We start from the raw sequence: 7,000 nt of genomic DNA, 5'->3' as shown, positions 1-7,000 counted from the left end.
ATCCCCGCCTTGCGGTAGTACCGCAAGGGGGAGCGGTAGTACCGCACCAGCGGTTCTACCGCCCTCTGCTTCAGTGCATTTGGGCTCTCCTGGTTTGTGCTGCTCGGGCGGTAGTACCGCGAGGCCTTGCGGTAGTACCGCATGCCCCTGTGGTAGTACCGCGGCCCTGGCATGGTAGTACCGTGCTACGTAGGCTGGGTTGGTGGATAACGGTTGGATTTGTTCTTCCACTATATAAGGGGTGTCTTCTTCTCCGAGTTGACTATCTCTTCCATCCCCAAGCTCCATTGTTGCTCAAACCTCCATTTTCACCCGATCTCTCTCCCTAGCCAATCAAACTTGTTGATTCTCTAGGAATTGGTTGAGAAGGCCTAGATCTACACTTCCACCAAGAGAAATTTGATTCCCCCCACTCATCCCTTGCGAATCTTGTTACTCTTGGGTGTTTGAGCACCCTAGACGGTTGAGGTCACCGCGGAGCCATATTCCATTGTGGTGAAGCTTTGTGGTATCGTTGGGAGCCTCCAATTAAGTTATGGAGATAGCCCCAACCTTGTTTGTAAAGGTCCAGTCGCCGCCTCCATGGGCACCAATAGTGGAATCACGGCATCTCGCATTGTGTGAGGGCGTGAAGAGAATATGGTGGCCCTAGTGGCTTCTTGGGGAGCATAGTGCCTCCATATCGCTCCAACAGAGACGTATTTCCCCTCAAAAGGAAGGAACTTCGGTAACACATCCTTGTCTTCACCGACTCCACTCTTGGTTATCTCGCGCGTTTACTTGTGCAAACTTATTTGTGTTATATCTGTTCTTGTTCTTGTTGCATCATATAGGTTGCTCACCTAGTTGCATATCTAGACAACCTACTTTGGTGCAAAGTTTAAATTGGTAAAGAAAAGTTAAAAATTGTTAGTTGCCTATTCACCCCCCTCTAGTCAACTATATCGATCCTTTCAGTAACTTTCAGGTGTAAAATATTTGCATCCGAGTTGCGGGTTATTTTATATTAATTTTCAAAGTTTTAATCAATTCCTGGAAATATTTTAATTCGAAATTAAAATGTAAAGGCTATGTGCACCCAGCTCTGGGTAGACAGAAGTGTACCAGAGGGGCTGACATGTGGGCTAGGGGGGCCAGTTGACCAGTCAAATTTTGACTGGTCGATAGGGGGTGGGCCCCCTGTCATTGGCTGCATTAACTAACTAATCAGGATTAATTATACTAATTAGGTTATTATCTAAATGAATTAAGTTAATTAATTATTTCACTAATTAGTTAATCATTTAATTATTATTTATTATTTCATTTTATTATTTTTAAATTCCTTTTTCTATTTCTTTTTCCTTTTTATACAGGGGCGGACCCTAGTGGTAAGTGGCCCATCTGGGCCACAGGGGGAGTGGATGCATGCGCGTGTGCTCACCGCAGGGGTGCAGCCAGTAGGTAGCGGCAACGAGCACGACTAGGCAAGGTGAGCCAGGCGGGGTCGGTCATGCGCGGCCCAGGCGGAGCGGCACGACGGCCAATGTCGGGGCGGCAGAGGGGGGAGGGGGAGACGGGGTTCATCCCCCTGGTGCAGGGGTTCACCGGCGAGGTGCGAGGAAGTCCGTCGGGGAGGGGACGAGAAGGCGGCTCCGCGAGGTGACGGCGTCGGCGAGGACGAGCGGCGTCAGCGTTGGGGAGCTCCAGATCCAGATCGGGGCGAGGAGAATGAGTGAGGGGGAATCGGTGAGGGAATTAGGGTTTCGGGGTGCTCCCGGGGATTATAGGTCAGGGGCTGGGCCGACCTGATTGGTCTGGTGGCCAGCTGGGCCACGACCCAGTGGTGGGGTGGGGGGCTTGTTCATTTTATTTTTTGTGTTTGTTTTGTTTTTCTTTCTTTTACTTATTTTTTCTTTAAATTTTCAATTTATTTTAACTTTACAAAATATATACAGTTAGCACCCAAATTAGTGTAACTAAATATACTACTGCCACATTAATTTTTGCATCTAAAATAAATAGTTTAATATTTTATAATTTATAAAAGCCATTTAATTAATTGTTTAACCACTGTTTTAATTATTTTAGTGTATTTAATTATTTTAATAAAAATTTGATTTCTTCACCATAATTACCTATGAATTATGTGGCACGTTTGGAACATTTTAGTTTTGATATTTTAAAACTTTTAATTTTTGACTTTTATTTTAAATTTGAAATTTGAATCGATTTTTAATCAAAGTGAGATTAGCAACAGTAATAGTGGTGACATGGCATCATTAGCATGAGATTACTATAGCTTAATTATTTGGGAATTACATATTCACACAAAAGTTATCGAGGGTATATTTCCTCACCCCTTGCCCCACGCACGAAAATTACCACGGGGTGTACATAAGTTATCATGTCTTCGGGGCGTAAAAAATATCATGTTATTTGCATAGAAATTATCATGATATGTTTCGACAACTCCCCCCATCTCCACCCCCGTCGCCGAAGTTACCAGGACTAGGGTACAGAAATTACCAGGTTTGCAATGTGCGGGTTACCATGCTATGCACGCAAAAGTTACTGAGGGTATATTTCATCACACCCCCCCACCACCACCACCACCACCTATCACCAAAGTTACCAGGACCGGGGTACACAAGTTATCATGTCGGCGATGTGTGAGTTGTCGTGCCACTAACATTAAATTTACCATGTGTATATTTCATCTCCCCCTCCCCCTCACCAAAGTTATCAAGACCGAGACACATAAGTTATCATATCTGCGATGTGTGAGTTATTATGATATTCACACAACAGTTACCGGGGGGATATTTCATCAACCCCTCCCCACCCCCTAAAAAAATCAGGACTGAGGTACATAAGTTACCGTGGTGTCTCAAACTATTAACATACAAAAAAAGGCCGAGAGCAAACTATAGGTATATGCTAAAAGCGACACTACACACAAGTAGTGGCCTTGCTAGTTGGTTAGCGTGGTTAGTTTAGTGGTCTGAGGTGTTTGAGGTTAAGAGGTCTCAGTCGAATGAGATTTCGTTATGTCTCAGTCGATGTTATAGTCCTTTGATTTTACATGAAGATTCGTATAAAAAAAATTCTTTTAATTTTTTCTTTTTTTATTATATATCACTTGACTTAGACTTGGTTAAGTCTCAGTCGACTGAAACCTAGCCACTCCCTTTAAGATGAGTACTGACCAACTCATGCATAGAATATCATTAATTGCGGGATCGTGAAGAAAAACAGAAGGAAATCAATGAATAATCGTGCCCACTCTGTTCGCTTAAGTTAAAACCGCATGATCAATAAGCACCGTCCGATCCAAAATGGACGAGATCCGGGTTGTTCGGATCTGTTACAAAAATTGAAACATTTGGATTTTAGCTTTTGCCTTTTATTTCTTTTCAGGATGAATAGGTGGTCAATTCAACAAGAGTACATCACACGAGTACATGCACCCCTGTCTACATGTTTTTTTTCTAAACACAGTACAGACACAAGCGTTCATATACACGTGCATACACTCACCCCTATGAACGCACACACGCACATCCTACCCCTATGAGCACTTTCGAAAGACTGAGCCGGCATATCATCTTGAAATTTATAAAGTCATCGTAGGCACCTCGTTTTCGACAGGGACGTCTCCGCCCACTAAATGCGCATCGCTAGAAATCCTGAAATAAATTCAGAAATAAATGCGAGCATCAGGCCTTGAACTTTGATGAACTAGGAATACCATAGTTCCACTAACCATCCAACCACAAGTTGGTTCGCCCTCCGTCTAAATCTCTACTATTAAAGGAGTATCGAACGTCGTGATGGTTCGACCTCCTCCTCCTCCTATCGATAACCTCATCCCCCCATGCAAGCATCCACGTCCGCTTGTGCCCTTCCTCCGCGCGATTAAACGAACACGGGAAAAAAATATCTGGAAACAACCGCCACCCACGCACACAACGTCCCACGTCCACGCCCTCTCTCAGCGTCCTCCGCCCCTCTCGCTCCCGATCCCCCCTCTCTATTTGGATCTCACAAAAAAATCGCTGCCGCCGCCGGCCGCGCCCCCCGCCAACACACGGATCTGCCACGAGGCCTACCCTTCTCCATCGCCGTTTGACGCTCATCTCGATCGCCGTCGTGCAGCTCTTGTACATCGCCCTTGTACAACCTGCTCGCTGCCGCTTCGATGGAATACTCCCACGACGATGCAGGGCAAGCTGGCGGGAGCCTGCGGCCGCCCATATCGCGCAGCCGATGGTCGGGTGGTATACGAGCGCAACCTTGTGGGGCAGGTGTAGCCGTGGAGGAGGGCAGACGGATGAGAAGGAGGCTGCTTGCTGAGAGTGTGTCAGCCAAGGAAGAAGCCGGCTAGCTCGCCACCAGGGTATGTACGTCGCCCCATACCGCCATGCCCCTGCATCCTGGGTTGACACCATCCATCGAGAGTCCGAGACGATGCGTGCGAGGCAGTTCTCCATCTACGGGTTGCTTCGAGCGGTGAGGTAATGTCGCCTCCTGTCCATGACGACAGTGGTAGAGGAGGAGGAAGAAAGCAGCATGGGAAAGGCCGTCTAGGAAATGTTAGTGTCGCCATCTCTTGAAGGTCCTCGCTGCTTCCTCAATCTTCACCAGTCACCTTGGAGGACGCGGACGTGGCTCTCGTTGGTGGGGGAAACAGAGAGACGGTGGGTCGAGCAGGCAGAGGGTGGTGCCCACTGGAGAAGCAGCGGGATTTTTCACAACCACACTAGCAGCGGCGCCAGCTCCTTGGGGGTGAATGCAGCGGCGTCGGATGTTACCAAGCTCCAGGACAAGTGCCAAGGAGAATATCTTCTTCGTAAGCATTCTTCCTCTCATGATCTCTCAAATTTTGGTTATTCCTCCTGTCACTTCTTTTGGTCTTGTGAAGATTCCGTTCATAACAGCTGCTATGCTCTGTTAGTCTGTTGGTCTGTGTGTTAGTCTCGTGGAGTAGCCGTGAAGACTCAATGACTGTAGTGCACCTATTTTGTGTTGCATAGACAGCTTCGAATTTTCTGCTCACATCGAGCATTGCTTTCAGTTGTTGCAACATCAGATGCGCATACAAGCTTATGCTCCTTTGTATCTCCTTGTCACATGTATATACATGATGCAGTCTTAGTGCATCAATTTCCCACGACGTAATATTAGTTGATCTTTGCTTTTGTTATCACAAGAAGTCTTACATTCGGGTGTACACTGACAACATGATAGCTACTCATGTTTTAATCAGATATTGTTCTTGCATAGCCGGTTCAGCCAAAAAAATTGTCCAAAGTTACTTTCATGTTCTTTGCACCCAGTTCATTTTAATATAAAAGCTTTCTTTTGGAGAACCTCTTATAAATGCCTCTCCTAATATAATCAGTGGGTTCGGTGACAGTAGGTTGATTTAAACCATGGTACCATACACTGAGAATTATTGCATATATAAATTTTCCCAGTGAATTGAGAAAGAAATCTGTATATAGTTATAAACAGTTAAAAGGCCTGATAGACAATTGCTCCTCTTTTTATTTATTTTTTCAAGTTTCTAGACAGAATATTCTAAAACATGTTCGTGGTACCTGACATGTCTATGAATTTATGAAGAGATAGGTACATGTATGAAGAGATTCATTGTACTAACTGAAGAAGTTCTGAGCTATCATCTAACTAACTATTGCAGATTTATTTATATAGTCCATGTTTTACTTTTTCCTTATTAACGAATGGAGTGGATTATGAGATCTCCTATTTCAATTAGTTTCTTGGTTGGTCAGCTTAAAGTAATTTGTTTTATTGTTCCAGCATCACCGGCCCTGTAGAGATCACCCAGGACTTTCGAACCTGCAAGCACTGCACTTGCCTCAGCCTCCATAGCGTCACAAAAACTTGGGATCCTCTGGCTGGTGGACAAAATGACCGTTCCTTCACCGTCCCATATGACCATACCATGGCCCCAACATTATCCTGACCAGTAGCTTGTACGAAGTCTCCATCCAGATTGAGTTTTTTTAGCAAGCCCCTTTGCGGTTTCTCCCATGAGCACTTCTGTCTTGCTGGTGGTGTTGGGTGCCGGCTTGGCTCCTGGAACAAGGGTTGTTTGCCTTTGTCACCAGAGTCTGAGATCACAAGCTGCTCTTGGTGACAGCCCAGTAGCTCAGAAGAAAGGCTACTAGAGCCAAAATTGGCGTTGTACAAATTATATTTTGTATGATATTCAATGTCCTTTGGAGTGAAAGGCAGTAACTGCAGAATGATGTTCAAACCATATTTCGTTTGTTTGTTTATTTAATCAGTTTCGCTTTCATTTGATTCTTGGTTCAGTTTCGAGTCAGCCTTCTAGATCAGAGTAACTGAAATTGAGGTATAATATTTGGTCAATGATTGTAGTGTGAAGAAAGGTGGGCTTATGCTATTTCAATCTTCAGTTGCGTGGATGAATCAGGAACAAATATAGTTCAAGTATTCTGAAGTGAGATGCGTTATTGTTGTTTCGTTCCTTTTTCAATTGTCTGCCACATAATTTTGTTTCAGGATTGTATGGTGAAGTGGTAAGAGTCAGTTTCATTTGTAGGTATCAATACCAATAGTGTCAAGTGCAGACATATCGACAATTTTGTCTCTATAATTAGCCTTGCAGAAGGGACTGCAATAAAAGATATTGTGGCAAACATTACGTGGTGTGTAGATATGGAGTGCAATGCATTGCTACTGCACTACTATGACTGCACCAACTGAAATACCAAGGTACGGTTTCTCCAGAATTCTACTAACGTCGGGAAACTCAGCTTTTGCAATTGACTCTGCTCATCCAAGAGGCGGGCAACGATATCAGATATTCGATAGCCAGAGGAGAGGACCATCACGCAACTGCCAAACAAATATGAGCATGCGCATCATAAGTTTATGAGTTCTACATTTTACCTTTTAGGTAGTTAGCTACCTTTATAACATGTACTATAGCTACAACATGCAACGAAATGACTTCCTGAAGAACATG

This window comes from Triticum urartu, chromosome 5 (genome assembly GCF_003073215.2).
Source record: "Triticum urartu cultivar G1812 chromosome 5, Tu2.1, whole genome shotgun sequence".
NCBI lineage: Eukaryota > Viridiplantae > Streptophyta > Magnoliopsida > Poales > Poaceae > Triticum > Triticum urartu.
Note: the sequence above shows the minus strand (reverse complement) of the source record.